Source organism: Hyperolius riggenbachi, chromosome 2, assembly GCF_040937935.1.
Source record: "Hyperolius riggenbachi isolate aHypRig1 chromosome 2, aHypRig1.pri, whole genome shotgun sequence".
In the NCBI taxonomy this organism is placed as follows: domain Eukaryota; kingdom Metazoa; phylum Chordata; class Amphibia; order Anura; family Hyperoliidae; genus Hyperolius; species Hyperolius riggenbachi.
In genome coordinates, this window is record NC_090647.1 from 90,894,516 (window position 1) to 90,911,420 (window position 16,905).

The window sequence follows — 16,905 nt, forward strand, 5'->3', positions numbered from 1 at the left end:
AATAACAGAACTCCCCCAGTAATATACTTAAATGCAGCATCTTAATTTAATGGTTAAGCCAATTGTTTTAATGACATTCACTTAGCTGTTAAAACAAGCAGTAAACTGTGTAAGATGTGGGCCAATAGTTTAATCCCAGGAGGCCAGTTGCTTTTACTCCTGTAATTGAATTAGGCACTTAGAGTCTTAGTTTGAAGTGTGAAAGAGAGAGCAGAATCAAATATTGCTCCAGATCTTTTAACGTGAGCATCATACTACTTTTTATTGTAAATAGATTGAGCATTGGTTCAGATGTTTTATCAAGCATTGATCAGGAAAGGCCATTACTGATCTAAACAAGTGGGTGGGAACATGAGGGCAACAGCGGTATATAAGCAACAGCTATTAACATTATTAGTATTTTATTTATATAGCGCCAAGATCTTTCGTAGTGCTGGGCATAGTACAAAATAGATAATAGCGGGAAGCATAGATACATAATTAGTTCACCCCACTGTGTGATCGGGACATCCAGCAACACAAGAACAAATACATACACAGATGATGTGTGGTTTCAAATGTCCCCAATACTGGTACATGTCAATTTTGTTCATATATTTTAATTTAAAGGATTTTTAAACAGTACATAATAAAGACTCAATATAGTGATATCGCCAAAAACATCTATGAGTTAAGTACACATTTCTAGTATTCTATTTCATTCTGCTGCAGTGGTGTAGCAGTAGAGGATGCAGAGGTTGCAACTGCACTGGGGCCCCTGGACAAGAGGGGCCCATTGGGGTCCTTCATCATTCAGCTTATTACATTTTCATAGGTGATATGTTGGTAATGAACACCTCTATATGTGCATTGCACAGTGGTAATCCTTAACTAACTGTTTTCTTATTCTGATTACACCTCTCTGACACTGCAGCGGTCCTTGGTAAATTTTGGGCTCCACATCAATAGAGTGCTTGGGGTTCCATTTAAAACTCACACTAGGACCCCAAGCTCCTTAGTAACACCATTGATCTGCAGTATCATAGACACTTGGATAATTAGTGTATGGAGATATAAGTGTACAAGCTGTATAATAGCCCTTGGTTTACAGAATCCATTTGACTTTAGGGTTGATCTATTGACCTTTAACCACTTCACAGCTTCCGTACAGTATATAACTTCATTTAAATGCCCAGGGGAGTAAATATACGTACCCGCACTGCCACCACCTCTGTCCGTGCTCCCGCTCACTTGTGCACTCGTTCACATCACCGCCCGCTCGCCCATTGAATTGGGAAGAAATTCCCATTCAATGATCTAAGTCCCCGTAGCAACAATTGGCGGCTTCTATGAGAAGCTGCGCAATCGTTCTAAAAAATAAAAGTTTCCCACCCTCAGTACACTTCCTGTAAGCGTACATATTTCGCTTACAGGACGCATTAAAAAAAAAAGGCAAAGACCTATTTTTACATATTAAATTAACCCCTTACCTTCCACACTTACCAATAGTTACCAACATATTTTTTTTTGTAAAAAAAATAAAATAAAATAAAACTTACAATTAAAAAAAAATACATAATTTTTCTTAGGGACTGAACTTTTTTAATATATATGTCAAGAGAGTATATTACTGTTACTTTATAAATGATGGGCTTGTTATTAGGGATGGAAGCAAAACTGAAAAAAGGCATCTTTATTTCCAAATAAAATATTGGCGCCAGACATTGTGATAGGGATATAATTTAAACGGTGTAATAATCGGTACAAATGGGCAAATAAATTACGTGGATTTTATTTATGGTAGAAAGCATTATTTGAAAACGATAATAGCGGAAAACTAAAAAATAAAGATTTTTTTTCCCAATTTTTTAAATTTTCTCATTAAAAAACATTTAGAATAAAATAATTCTTGGCATAATGTACCACCCAAAAAAAAACCTAATTGGTGACGAAAAAAAAAAGGTAAAGTTCATTTCATTGTGATAAGTAGAGATGAAGTTATTGGCAAATGAATGGAAAAAGAGCTGAAAGGTGAAAATTGCTCTGGTGCTCAAGGGGTAAAACCCCTCAGATGTGAAGTGGTGTACCAGAGTTGGTATACTAGCACAATTTATACTTACCTGGGGCTTCCTCCAGCCACATGAAGACCATGGTTTCCCTCGCCGTTCTCTTCAGCCCCTCCGCTCTCCAACTCCCAGTAATCCAGTCAGTCGCCACCAGTCGACTCCCGCCGCGCTCTCATCCCCTGGAGTGTTCTGAGCCTGCGCAGTACTACTGCGCAGGGCATGGGCGCGCGATGAGGGGTGTGCGCGCAGCCGAGCCGCACATGCGCAGAAGGCCGCAACTGCCTGGATCACCAGGGGTTATAGCGGAAGAAAGGGGGACCCAAAGAGGATGGCAAGGGAGGCCACGGTACTTATAGGGCTGGAGGAACACCCAGGTATCTGGGTCTACCATCTCAGGGTCCCTTTAAGCATCAGCAGTTATCATGGACATATTAGGATTGCATTCTGATGAAATTAGTAAATATAAATGAAACAGTAAACAAAACAGTTTGGAGGTCCAGAGAGATTGTGTCTTTTATACATTCTATGCAGTTGTTTAGTCTAGAGAAATATCAATAATAAGAATAGATATTCTCCCTTTATTTTGATAAAGTACAACAAAAACAAGCAACACTAGGGCAGTGGTTCTTAACCTTGAGGGAGATGCAGAACCCTGCAAGTTTCAAAGTTTAATTTACTGATTTTTTTTTTAAATCCAAAACAAGTATGTGTATATATACATATATTATATGGACAAAACCAATAAAACATGAGTGGCACACCAAAATATAACTTGATGAATATTTACTGAAAAGAACGGACACACACTCCTCCACCAAACCCCTGGGGTGGGATCGAACGCAGGTTAGGAATCACTGCACTAGGTGGAGATCTACTCTTTTGCAAGCTTACAATCTAGAGCTTTGCTGTCTTGTAGTGCATTAAAGAGAGTCTGAAGCGACATTTTTTTGCTATATTTACCTTTTAATTAGCTTCAGTACTCTCATTAGCGGTAAACCACCGCATTCCCCCGGAAAAACGAGGGCTGCAGACCCCCCAAATCCCCGGGGGGAATCTGGCCGAGGCTTCTTGGAAGGGGCAGAGCTCTCTGCTGTAGCTCTGCCTCTTCTGATGTCAATCGCAGCGGATGGCCGCCCCTCTCTCTGACCCTTCCTTCACAGAGAGGGGCAGGGAGAGGCGGCGATCCGTGCGGCGATTGATGGCAGGAGAGGCAGAGCTACAGCTCATAGCTCTGCCTCTCAGGGCAGCACAATCCACGACCAAGTTGGGGGGTCTGCAGCCCTAGTTTGGATGTGGCGGTTTACCACTGATGAGACTTCTGAAGCTAATTAAAAGGTAAATATAGCAAAAAAAATTCGCTTCAGAGTCTCTTTAAGCAAGAAAAATCTTAATTGTGACAGTTTTGGGATTTATATTAGACTAGACCTCTGCTCAGTAAGGCAAGCAGGTAAACAACCAATATCTGGTACATACTGATGGTTTACCAAACGCAATAGTGTATGGCAGCCTTGACATCGATCTGAGTGAAAATTTGCAGTTATCAGTTTTGTCTGTTGTGTGTGTGTGTGGCAATTTTGTCAGATAAAAAAATCCAATATAGGACAATGAGGTAGAGCAGGAAGTAATGAGTTGAAGGTGTTGAAAAGCTATTGGGGATTATGGGACTTTGAGTAATGAGGAGTGAATAAGGCCATTATAGTTTAACAATAACTTTCACAAATGTTTCCCATTATCGCAAAGATTAGAATGTGCACAAAAGTACATGGGCAGGATAAAACAGATCTCTGTCAGATCCAATTAAGTCAATAGGCACAACAGTCCAACGCTCCGACAAATGTGTTTAAAATCAATAGGCAGGAATAAACCCCATTTTTGGCAACTACACAAATACACTGTTTTGATTTTCTGGAAAAGTTGTATCTTGTGAAAATACGGTATATTTTTACAAACATTTCAACTGCAAAAAGACGTTAGAGAATTTTTGAGAACATTCCTAACTTTGAAGATGTAAGCCCATATGCAATTCACTTTTTCACCTGAGTTTTCTCCTAGGAGATAGTTTTTCATGTTCGATTTAAAATAACTTTCCAGCACTTTTCAACTACAAAAGTACCAAAAAGTTGGTGAAGAAGTACTATCAAAATTATTTTGAGTATTTTCTTGCTTGCTGGTGGCTTAAAAAGCATTTTATTGACACGTTTAAAATTATCACCTAGGAGAAAACTCAGGTGAAAAGGTGAATTGCATATGGGCCGTAGTGTGAAAAAAACGTGTTTTGACACAAAAGAGTGAAAGACTTCACTTTTGTTGCTTTTTTACCAGTGCTGTTTTGCTTCCAGAAGTGCCTTTTCATCAATATAGGCTTATTATATGCCAGTTAGCACTGTCAGCACGATGACAGTTAGGGGGAGTAACTGGGTCTAGGCTAGACGTAATAGTAGTACGGTATTGAGTAGAGTTTGCTAACTCAGGATCAGAACAGGCAAACAGTGCGTGGATGTTGTAGAAAATGAACGAAGAACACTCCAAAAAAACCTCAGCGCTAGCAATAGTGTATTATTCTTCTCTTGTGTAGCTGCTAAGTAACCTCCTGCAGACACCTAGTTCTCATGGACAAGTTGACTGTCACAAAATTTAAATAAAAGCACTGATTAGTGTCCAGGGGTACAGAACAACATCTATTTATTCAAACAACTGCACAAAAAAACAAAAAAAACAGACACTCTCTCATCGTGAGTCCTGAACAACAGGGACCCAACCAACATAAACAAGCCTTAATGCACTGATTGTGCTAAGAGGTAAGTAAAAAGCTGGAGATGTCCATTTTCTAGTTTGTTTCGACCGGTTTCAGCAATTCCACTGTCCTCTGTCGTCGTGAAGGTTCTTAAGTCAGGCAATACCGGTACCAAGTTGTTGTTGTTGTTGATGTTATGGGAAGAAAAGTTAAGACAAGGCTATTAGGTACTTTAATTACAGATTAAAAGAATCAATGTATGAGATAAAAATTAAGTACAAATCAATTAAGACATTTTAGGGACTGAAATAGGATTTCTTCCAAGGCTGCCACTGAAAACACGATCTAAGGACAAAATGAATACTTCACATTTAACAAAGGAAAACACTGCAACAACTTTTTTTTTTTTTGCCACAATGCCCTGAATTTTATGCCTGCTTTTAGACATACCCTTAGTTTAAAAAGATTCCTCATTGAAAACAGTTTTTTAGTTATTCGTTTTGTATTTATTAAGCTCTGATTTATTCTACAGTGCATTAAAGAGTACCAGTATGTGGTCAATTCATTTTACTGAGGTGATCAAAAGCTGATTCCTGGCATAGTCCTATGTCTTTTATAGTCTATGGTCAGTTTGGGGGTATGTTTTGGGGAAGAAATGTGAGGATCAAATAAGTGTGTAATAATGGTAAAAATAAAAACACCTTTGAAACTGATGGAAGGTGAATATTTACAACTACAACACTTTGTCAACTGAAGTTGAGTAAACTTGAAATGTCATATTTTTGCTTTAAAATAGTCCATGATCTGTTTTTCATACAACAAAGTAGACCGTGTAGCTTCAAAGCAGTATCTAGCAACAGATGCCTGATACGTGTTTCGCAACCCAGGGTTGCTTCCTCAGAGGCACACAAATGTACACAAGATCGACTTCCAAATGATCAGAAAAATTCAACAATGCTGCTCCACTCGCCATTCATATCGAACACATCACCTTCACCACGAGAATGAAACACAGCATTTCAACCTCATGGTTTCAAGATTAGTGAACCTGATTGTTGCAGTAATTCATTGAAACCTCCATTGTTGTATTGGTTTTAGATCGATCTATATTTAGGGGGAAGGAGTCCACTGTTATCTTGTTGGTTATTTGTAAACTGTGTAAATGGTAAATGCAAGTGTATAATGTTGAGTTGTATTGCCTCACTTAACATCTGTAAAACCACTTAGCATCCCGCATAAGACATTTCTTGCACATATCTATGACACAAGACCAAAATATTCATAATGAATAGAAGGGCAGGTTGGGCAAAATATTTTCAGATAAGGAGTGGGGGAGAGCTTAAAGTTTGTCCTGTTTATGTTCAATCTTTACAAGACATTAAGTAAACACATACAATTCAAAATCCTAATTGGATGCTAGAAGACACCCAGGAGTTTACATAAAATATTTCCAGATGGTTCAAATAAATGCTAAAGATGTAAATCTATATGGCATGAGTGTCTTAGATTGAAAAAAAACTGTGAACAATCTGCATTGAGATAGAATAGGTCATCAAAAACATTAAAAAAAAATATTGGTGAGACATTCTGACAACCGCCATGCTAAATCCCAAATTTTGGAAATTGACATGTAATGCAATATTACAAAATCGCCAGCTGAATTTAATTCTACAGTAGACTACAGGTACTCCTCTACTCACAAACAACTCAAGTTACAACATTTCAGAGAAAACAAAAGTTGTCCTCACATACAAAATATACAATATTTTTGAATTACATATTTTTATTGTTAAATGTTACAGTATTGTATAAGCTGTTATAAATCACTTAAAACACTTTAAAATCAAATTGAAAACAACAAAAAATATAGTTTTCTATTACATGTCTGAATCCAGGGTTGTCCAAAAGTAAATATTTTATCCTTGTTTAACACAGGACTCAACTTACAAACAAACTCAACGTACAAACAATCTCCTGGAACGGAGCCTGTTTGTTGTAAGTAGGCGATTGCCTTTATGGGGGAATCAAAGGGATTTATGAGTAAAACAAATAATACATTTTCATAAAACTTTTTTTTTTGGGGGGGGGGGGGTTAAGTTTGATTGTTGTATGTTTTTTATAGAGATACCAGAAATAAACAAGGGGCCTTATCTATTTTTTTAAATAGCTTTACAACACTTTAGGCATTTGCAAACATTTTCAGCACTTAGCAATGGAAAATGCACTAAAAAGAAGGCAAAAGGGTATTATTATTATTATTATTATTATTATTATTATTATTAATGTATAAATACAGACAATGATATACATCAAGTATGGACACCGGTACAAAATACCGAATTGGTGATTACAATGACAGATGTAACATGAGGAATAAAATGTATAACAGACTGCAAGCTATGAAATTAATTACAAATTCCAAGACACAAAAGGGTGAGAGAGCCCTGCCCTTGTGAGCTTACAGTCTAATATCAAACTTATGAGAATTTTCTTGCATGGTGGGTGATTTTAACCACTTAAGCCCACAGGGTTGACATTTTTTTACATCCGAGCAATTTTCACCTCCCATTCATTTGCCAATAACTTTATCACTACTCATCACAATGAATTGATCTATATCTTGTTTTTTCCGCCACCAATTAGGCTTTCTGTGGGTGGTACATTTTGCTAAGAGCCACTTTACTGTAAATGCATTTTAACAGGAAGAATAAGAAAAAAAACGGAAAACATTCATTATTTCTCAGTTTTCAGCCATTATAGTTTTAAAATAATACATGCCTCCATAATTAAAACTCACGTATTGTATTTGCCCATATGCCCCGGGTACTACACCGTTAAAATTATGTCCCTATCACAATGTATGGCGACAATATTTTATTTGGAAATAAAGGTGCATTTTTTCAATTTGCGTCCATCACTATTTAGAAGCCCATAATTTATTAAATCATATTGATATGCTCCTTTGACATGCATATTTAAAAAGTTCAGACCCTTAGGTAACTATTTATGTTTTTTTTTAATTATTATTGTAATTTTTTTTTTTTATTTAAACTTGTATGTGGGTATTTTTTGGTGTGGGAGGTAAACAGGGAATTGTAAATGTTTGTAAATGTATTTTATTCAGTGTAAAGTGTTTTTGGTGTAGTTAGCTATTTGGCCACAAGATGGCCACAATCAAAAAGTCCTGGGAGCGATCGATCTCGCTCCCAGGCAGAAGAAAGGAGACCAGAGCTCAGAAAAGTCGCAGCGTCTGAAAAGACGCTGTCGGCTTTTCTCCAGGGGGGTCCGATCAGCGAAAGGGATTTATAATCCCTTTCACTGATCGGTGGGCTAGCGGCCACCCGCGGGAGTGCGCGCAGCCTAACTGGACGAAAATTTTCGTCCAGTTAGGCTTAAGTGGTTAAAGTATTTTATTGGGTAAGGTTTGAAAATATGTCAAGAGAAAAAGTGCACGGGATATGGGCCTAAATATTTTAACCATTTTTGCCGCCTGGACATGATTGTCACGTCCAGACGGCTGCTGTTGTGCTTCTGCACGCTCCCATGTGCAATTGTGCACGCACCTGCGCTCTCGCATGTTGCCCCCCGTTAGCCTGAAGATCAATGAATGGGAACATAGTTCCCATTCATTGATCTAAATCCCCAGTAGAAAGACCGCCAGCTTCTTATAAGAAGCCACTGTCTTTCTGAACCCCCCCCCCCCCCCACACACACACACACACACACACACACACAAAAACTTGTCCTCCTTATACTTCCTGTAAGCGAAGGATGGGAATTTAAAAAATCACTGTGGCCATCTTGGCCAAATAGTAAAACTACATGTACATACATTTTTTTTCACATAAAACACAATAAATTACAATTAAAATTAACTGTTTACCCCCCACATCCAAAAAATACCCAAATAAAATTTTTAACTAAAAAAAAAAATAAAAAAATTACAATTTGAAAGAAAAAAAAATTGTTACTAAAGGGTCTAAACTTTTTTTTAATATGCATGTCAAGAGATTATATTACTAATATTTTTTAAATTATACGCTTGTAAATAGTGATGGATGCAAAAAATGGACCTTTATTTCCAAATAAAATATTGGCGCCATACATTGTGATAGGGACATAATTTAAATGGTGTAATAACCGGGACAAATGAACATATACAATGTGTGGGTTTTAATTATGGCAGCATGTATTATTTTAAAGCTATAATGGCCGAAAACTGAGAAATAATGAATTTTTTCAATTTTTTTCTTAATTGTCCTGTTAAAATGCATTTAGAAAAAAATAATTCTTAGCAAAATTTACCACCCAAAGAAAGCCCAATTGGTGGCGGAGAAAAATAAGATATAGATCAATTCATTGTGATAAGTAGTGATAAAGTTATTGGCGAATTAATGGGAGGTGAAAATTGCTCGGATGCATAAGGTGAAAAATTACTTGAATGAATGTTAAAGTTAACCAATTTATGGTATTCTAATTCAAAGCGTTCTTCTTTAAGGATACCAGAGCTGAAAAGAGTAGGAGAAACAGGAGGAGCAGGCATGTACGGGGAGCTGTCCTGATGCCCACCGCTGCCCTCGTTCTCCTCCCTCCCCTCCTTTTGCAGCTAGGCAGCTAAATACTTCTCTGCAGCCTTTTCCTGGGCATAAGCGAGTTGCAAGCGGGAGCGTTCTGCGCATGCACACGACATAACAGTGATATCATGGGCATGAGCAGAGCGCTCCCGGAAGGCCGCAGCCTGGCCAGCACCTGCACACAGGACCTGGCCGACCCAGAAGAGGCTGCCCGGGGGAAGGGGGGGCATTTAGCTGCCAAAAGGAGGGGGACAGAGGAGAACGGGGTGAGCAGTGGGCATCAGGGCAGCTCCCCGTACATGCCTCATTTCTCCTACTCTTTTCAGCTCTGGCATGCTTTAACTGATGACTAGCATGGTACAGTGCTCTACTGCTTCCTATAATGAGGCAAAGTAAAATGACTCAGGATGCAAATCTTTGTGGCTATAATAATCCTAGACTCTTGAGAAAGAACAAGGTACTACAAAGAGTTTTAGAATCCACTGGCAGAGAGTTATAAGAAGTGGGGAATGAGGATCTCTCAGGTCCACTTAAGCCCTAGATAGATATGTAGAAGACAAAAGCATAAGTGCATTGGTTCCCTTAGTTCCTGAAGACGTATAGTGTTCTTGACAATATGACCCCTGTAAGGGTACTTGACAATTCATTCTTTTCTGTTCTATGTGTAGTTCAATAAAAACTAATATATTAAAAAAAAAAGAATCAATATATGAATACAGCACATCAAGAGCTATTCAAAGCAATCATAAAATGAAAAAAAAAGATATAAGTGCTAATGATATCCAAGTACATTGCCACTCTGCTAAGAAGTCAAACGGTCAGCATATTTCCATTCTCGTCCTCAGTAGCATTTGATGCATCAATTGGCTCATTGCTCTTATCTGCATAATTGGAATTTGCTACTTTCCAGCATTTTTATTTGTAACATTAATTCATTTAACCTATTTTGGTTCCTGGACGTAGAAACTACGTCCAGGAACCATGCGCGCTACCGCGCGCTCCCGTGGCCGATCGCGCGCGTGCACGCGCACTCCCGGCCGCGGATTCGGTAGCCACGGAATCAACGTATCGGGCTATGGTGCCATGATCACTGATTCCTCTCCCCCGCTGAAAAAGCGACAGCTTCTCTCGGAAGCTGCGCTTTTTCTGGCTGTTCCCTCCCCGATGCGTCACTCTAAGCGGGTGTTACGCTTAGAGTGACGTCATGTAAACAAACTCATGGCCGCCATCTTGTGGCCAAAAAGTAATACTACAACTGAATGTAAAAAAAAAAAAAAATGAACACACATTTACATTATAAATGTATTGTTTACCTCCCACCCTCCCAAAACTACCCAAATAAAATGTTTACTATAAAAAAAAAAAAACATTACAATAAAAAAAAAGAAAACATGTAAATATTTACCTAAGGGTCTAAACTTTTTAAATATCAATGTAAAGATAAAATATTTCTATATTTTTTTTATTTTAAACTTGTTAATAGTGATAGATGCAAAATGGAAAAAAATGCACCTTTATTTCCAAATAAAATATTGTCGCCATACATTGTGATAGGGACATAATTTTAATGGTGTAATAACTGGGACATGTGGGCAAATACAATACGTGAGTTTTAATTATGGAGGCATGTATTATTTTAAAACTATAATGGCTGAAAACTGAGAAATAATGAATTTTTCCATTTTTTCTTATTCTTCCTGTTAAAATGCATTTACAGTAAAGTGGCTCTTAGCAAAATGTACCCCCCAAAGAAAGCCTAATTGGTGGCGGAAAAAACAAGATATAGATCAGTTCATTGTGATAAGTAGTGATAAAGTTATAGGCTAATGAATGGGAGGTGAACATTTGTCACGTGAAAACGACGGAACGCGAATGGGTTAAAGGGCATTTGTAATTTCTGCCATCCAAATGAAGTAAGGCCTGCATTACCTAGTATATCCGCATGGAATTATATTATTGTAAAATCAGAAATCAGAGTCTAGATTCTTTTTGCAAATAAATAATCTGTCAATCCTGATTTTTCTGAAAATGCATCTGCTAACTGAAGCTGCTATTTTAGATATAACTGGAAGGGAGGAGGCGCTATAGATATAGATATACACTAGATTAGAAATTATTTATTTCAGTTATTTATTTAAAAAAAAAAAATAACCTGATTTTTTTCAACACATCTGATCAGATTTTTACCGAAAAAATGATTGTTTTTTAATGATCAAAAAAACATTATTGTCAATTTCTTTTCTATTCGATCATTTTGGTCAAATTAATGAGAAAATCAAACTATTTGATTGTACCGTGTATTGGCACCTTGAGTTTTCCAACTCATCCAATCAGATTTGTATTGAAAAACTTAATAATCGATCATTTTTATCAATAGAAAAAAAAATATTTTCAATTTCTTCTCTATTCAATCATTTGGTCAAATAAACTGGAAAATCAAACTATTTTTGTATGGGCACCTTAACACTAATGAACGTATTAGGAGGGTCTTTGACTTGTGAAACAGCTGTCAGGCCATTTATACTGCATTTGATGTCAAGTTTATGGGGAAATAAAGGTCACAGTGATTTGCATCCTTTGGAGTTGGTGTCCGGGTTCTTCCTGCTTCTTTGGTGCTAGTATTAGGAGTTGTTGGAGAATTCGATGATAATCACTAGTCAGGAATACTACTCTCGTTTACTACTATAGTAGCATTTATTATTTGATAAAAGCCTTCCCCTTTAGGTCTCAGCAGGGAGCAGGATGTATTTTGCCAACCAGAAACGCAATTTTACTTCTGCAAAACTCCTTAATAATTAGTATTTAATCATGAGCCTGAATATCCACTAACACATTGGCACCTCACCTCAGCAACAAATACAGAGTAGGGACACCAAGAGCCAAATATACGGTAGTGTAGTATGTACTGGTAGATGAAATGAAGTATGATAGAGTAATAAGCTATGCTCACAAAGCAGGGTTACCTCAAAGGCAACCACTGTATAGGCAGGTGGGGTGATTAGACCTGACCCCACTCAGGATTAAGAAGTCGCTCTCCATAGATGAAGAAAAAAGGGGGTAACAACCTTCCACCAGAGGTGGACTTAATATAGCGTGGTATGGATACAGAGGCGCCAAAAGGATAAAATAATCTAAAACGTTTAAAACACGAGGAGGCAGTGGTGGACTTACCTCTTCCAAAACAGACACAAAAATTGACAATGTGTTTGTCAAATACAACAAGTTTATTTACATACTCTGGGGGACAACGCAACGTGTTTCGCAGGTTTGATTCTGCTTCATCAGGCAATAACAATGGAGCAATAGCATATGTGGTCAGTAGAAGAGCCAGGCACCTCTGTTCTTTCAACAACAACTGTGTCTGATTCTTTGTGTCGCTTTTTCTACAATATTATTATGCTACTGATATTTAAAGACAAAACCGTAACCAAGAATTGAACTTCATCCCAATCAGTAGCTGGTACCCCCTTTCCCATGAGAAATCTTGTCCTTTTCACAAACGGATCATCAGGGGGCTCTCTATGGCTGATATTGTGGTGAAACCCCTCCCACAGTGTGTCAAAAACATGGTTCTGACATCACACTGTGGGAGCCTTGTTGCATTGTGGGAAATAACAGCTGTTTACAGCTGTTTCCAACTGCAAAAAAGCAAGCAGCATCTCCTTCCTCTGACATCACCTTCCAGCAGTAAAAAATGTCACCATGAGATAAATGACAGAATGTAAATCAGGGAGAGGAAAGATTTGACAATGGCCAAACACTGTCTAAATCATTTATACATAATTATTGTAAAAATGAAGCACCTTTTTATTACATTATTTTCACTGGAGTTCCTCTTTAAATCCAAATATCTTAGCAATCATACCTCCAATACCCACCAAAATTTGAGGGTAGGGGTGAGAACCCCCGAACTACCTTTTTGCAGCCACTCAGTCTTGCTGGTTCCTGAGACAGGGTATAATGAAGCTATATTGTGAACCCGCGGGTCTGGGGGATCTGCAATTTGGCACAGTCAGAGGTAGTTTGGGGGAGTCCCCTCCCTTCCCTCAAAATGTGTAATGTGTGTAGGAGCTAAGAGTGCTGAGATAGCGGGCATTATGAAAATCAGGAAGCAGCTGCATATTACCCACAAGGCTGTGTATCCAAGGCTGAATTGTAATTATTGTCACTAGTGGGAGGGATTTCACCTTGTCAGCTGGATTTCCATTGGCTGCAGGACTTTTTTCCCTTCTGAGAACTTTTTCTTTCTCTGGCAAACCTGCCATCAGCTTCCCACTGGTGGTGAGTTCATTTCCACCTTACAGTTCCTCTTTAAAGAGAACCTGTACTGAGTAAAAATATTTAAAATAAACACATGAGGTAACTTCAAATGAACATTAAATAGTTACCTTGTCATCAGTTTCTCTCAGAAGCTCACCATTTTCTCCTGACAATAATCCTTCCAGTTCTGACAATATTTTGTCAGAACTGAAATATAACAGTTGCTGTCAGTAAAATATCAGTTGCTGTCAGTTATAGCTGAGAGGAAAACTGATGTACCAGGTAATGTCCATGTTTCCCTATGGCTCAAGTGGGCGATGTTACAGTTTAACTGTGTGCTGACCAGGAAACTGTTATGGGTAATGACCATTTTCAAAATGGAGGACGGAAAATTCCCTTGATCACAGTGAACAAATGGGACACAGGAGAGGAGAAAGACACTGAGGAGTAGACTACACCGGAGGTAAGTATGACTTGTATATGCTTATTTTGACTTTTAATTTTCAGTTCAGGTTTTCTTTAAGATTTCCACTGTTTAAATCTTCCCAACTTCCTGAGACATGAAGAATTTATGAGTGAAAAACATATTTTCATTTTTCAAATGTCACCTCTCCTTTCTTCTATCACAAACCTTCCTTTCTATTAGCGGCTGGAGATAAACAAGGCAATAATTCAGGCACTGGACATAAATTTTACACAATGCAACCACTTTGCTCGGTAGATAAATACACTTCTTTATATAGACATATAGAGCAGACCAAAGAAAGGAACATTAGAAGATTGTTGAAGAGGGGCAAAGACAGCCTTAAAAAAAGACTGAAAGATGGTCAATTGTGAGCTACTGTTTTAATGAATTAACATGCTGGTGTACTTGGTGCTAGTGTCATTTAACCACTTTACCACTAAGGGTTTTTTTCCCTTATGGACCAGAGCAAATGTCACCTTTCAGCACTCCTCCCATTAATTTGCCAATAATTTTATCACTATTCATCACACCTAAAATAACCTAGACATTATTTTTTTCACCATCACTTAGGCTTTCTTTGGGTGGTCACTTTTGCTAAGAATACTTTCATTTTGTATGCATTTTAATGGGAATAATAAGAAAAAAAATTAATATGAATTTCCAGTTTTCAGCCACTATAGTTTTAAAATATAACATGCAACTGTAGAGAGAACTCACACATGTATTTGCCCATTTGTCCTAGTTAGTACAACATTTAAATGATGTATCTAGTACACTGTATGGTGACACTATTTTATTTGGAAAAAAAAGGTGTATTTTTTTTTTGGGGGGGGGGGGGAGGTTACTGTACACTATAAATAATGACAAGCCGCTATTTGCAAAAATAGAAGTAATATACCCTTATGGCATAAATATATAAAAAGCTGAGTCCCTAACATAACAATTTATATATTCTATTTTAAATCCTGTGAATTTGGCTCTAATTTTTTTTTTACTTTTTTATTATTTTAACAACGGTGAAAGACACACGTTAATTGATATTTTTATATGTGTTGGGTTTTTTTAGTGGGCACATATAATATGTGTTGGGTTTTTTTAGTGGGCACATATAATAGTGTAGTGTAGTGCATGATTATATTTGTCCACTAGATGGCATCACTCAATTGAATCACAGCTTTCTACACTAAAGTTATGTGTGTTTTTTTTTTTTTTTTACAGTTTTTCAATAAGTAATCTCTTGTGTTCATTACAGCAGAGATTATTCATAAATCCGACAGACTGACTTTGGGTACATATGTTCCCACTCACCAATCTGTCCTGTAACTGCTGCTGATGGGGGCGAGTGTGGGTGCACACACGCACACCGGGCATCCACGGTAGAAAGATCTATCTAAAGATCTATCTACGCCCCTGGGACGCTAAGTAAAGTCACTCGGTGTGTAGATATACTGCCCTAGGAATGAGAAGAGGTTAACAATGCAGATAATTATAAGCTAACTCACAAATTTTAGAGTAATATTGGTTAAGAAGAACTTTACAGTTCTACATTTGTATAAGCTTTCCACTCTAAAGGAAGATTTATCAAACAACAGATGTAATATAATGCCTGGATTCTGTGTGCCTGGTTTTAATTGATGGGGTTTGTCATTTACTCAGGCTAGCTCTCAGGAAGAAATAACACAAACAGAAAAGATTGACGATTTACTATCAGCCTTTCATTAATAAAATGTAAAAAGTGTGCTGGATGGAGAAAATAGTTACGTGTCTTAGCCAAAAGGAATGTGAGAAAAATATTTATGTGGTCCGTTGGCAAGAATGCACCCATTAAAGCAGGAAATGCAACCAGCAACTTATGGTGCCAAGGCGGAATCTAAATTAAAGTCAGCTAGAAAAGAGCCTCAGCCAGGTCATTTCTGACATGAGGTGAGCTGATCATTTTATTTCAATATCCTTCGGAAAGTTTGCCTTGAGATACTCAGGCATGGAAATAGGGCTACACACACACACAGTTTCTGTTCTCATTATTTTCCTTTCCAAAAGTTGATTTTTACTGTCTGTTTTTTACCTGCATGGGAGCTGCCATCTTGCTGGTAATATCAGCACTGCACACAAAACACGGATAATTCACATCATTTAAAGAAAAACAACAAGAAATGAACAGGTGGATGTATCACGCATGTATAAGTAACTTCCTCTGCTTGACTGAAGCGACAACTTGAGGAAGAAAAGGATAACACCTGCTACCTAGGAGTTCAATTGGGATGTGTAATGATTAGAATCCTATCATGTACTAACAAATAATGCTAATCACAACATTTCAAAGACTAGTTGAAGACCTTAAAAACCTTATTGTCTGTACAAATATAAAAGTCTCTAAGTTTCTTAGTATTAGAAACTATGGCAAAATGTGCATAATGTTAAAGGGCCCATGGGCAATTGTAAAATTGTAAATTATTAGGGAGTTATTTGTTTCAGATTATGCAAAAGTAGAAGTGGCTTGATCAGTGGCTGAAAAAAAGAGTTGCATAGGTTCACTGAAGAGTCAAACAAAATGTAAAGCAAAAAATGTACTTTCACAAATCCCGGCTGAAAGTTCGATTTTTAGCTTGGCAGAAGAGGTGAATAATATTGGTATACAATATTCACTGGTGTACCAATAGGGAATGCAGTGGTTGTAACTGGGGCTCCTGGACCAGAAGGGCCCACTAGGAGCTGTCCTTCATCCATCTGATTAGATTTTCATTGGTGCTATGCTGGTAATACACATCTCTTTATGTGTATTGCATACTGGCAAACCTTAAAGGGAGTCTGAAATGAGTAAAAAAA

The 16,905-nt window shown here is 37.6% G+C and overlaps 1 protein-coding gene and 1 long non-coding RNA gene across 2 annotated transcripts in view; one reads left to right on the forward strand and one right to left on the reverse strand.

Annotated features, from left to right (window-relative positions):
- The window catches only part of RXFP2 (relaxin family peptide receptor 2), a 390,074-nt gene that overhangs the window by 227,266 nt on the left and 145,903 nt on the right, over nt 1–16,905 (forward strand). The window lies entirely within an intron of this gene.
- The window catches only part of LOC137543965 (uncharacterized), a 67,166-nt gene continuing 54,991 nt past the window's right edge, over nt 4,731–16,905 (reverse strand). Inside the window, exon 3 of the long non-coding RNA XR_011025678.1 lies at nt 4,731–4,928. This is a non-coding gene — a long non-coding RNA (uncharacterized lncRNA). The remainder of the gene's footprint in view (nt 4,929–16,905) is intronic.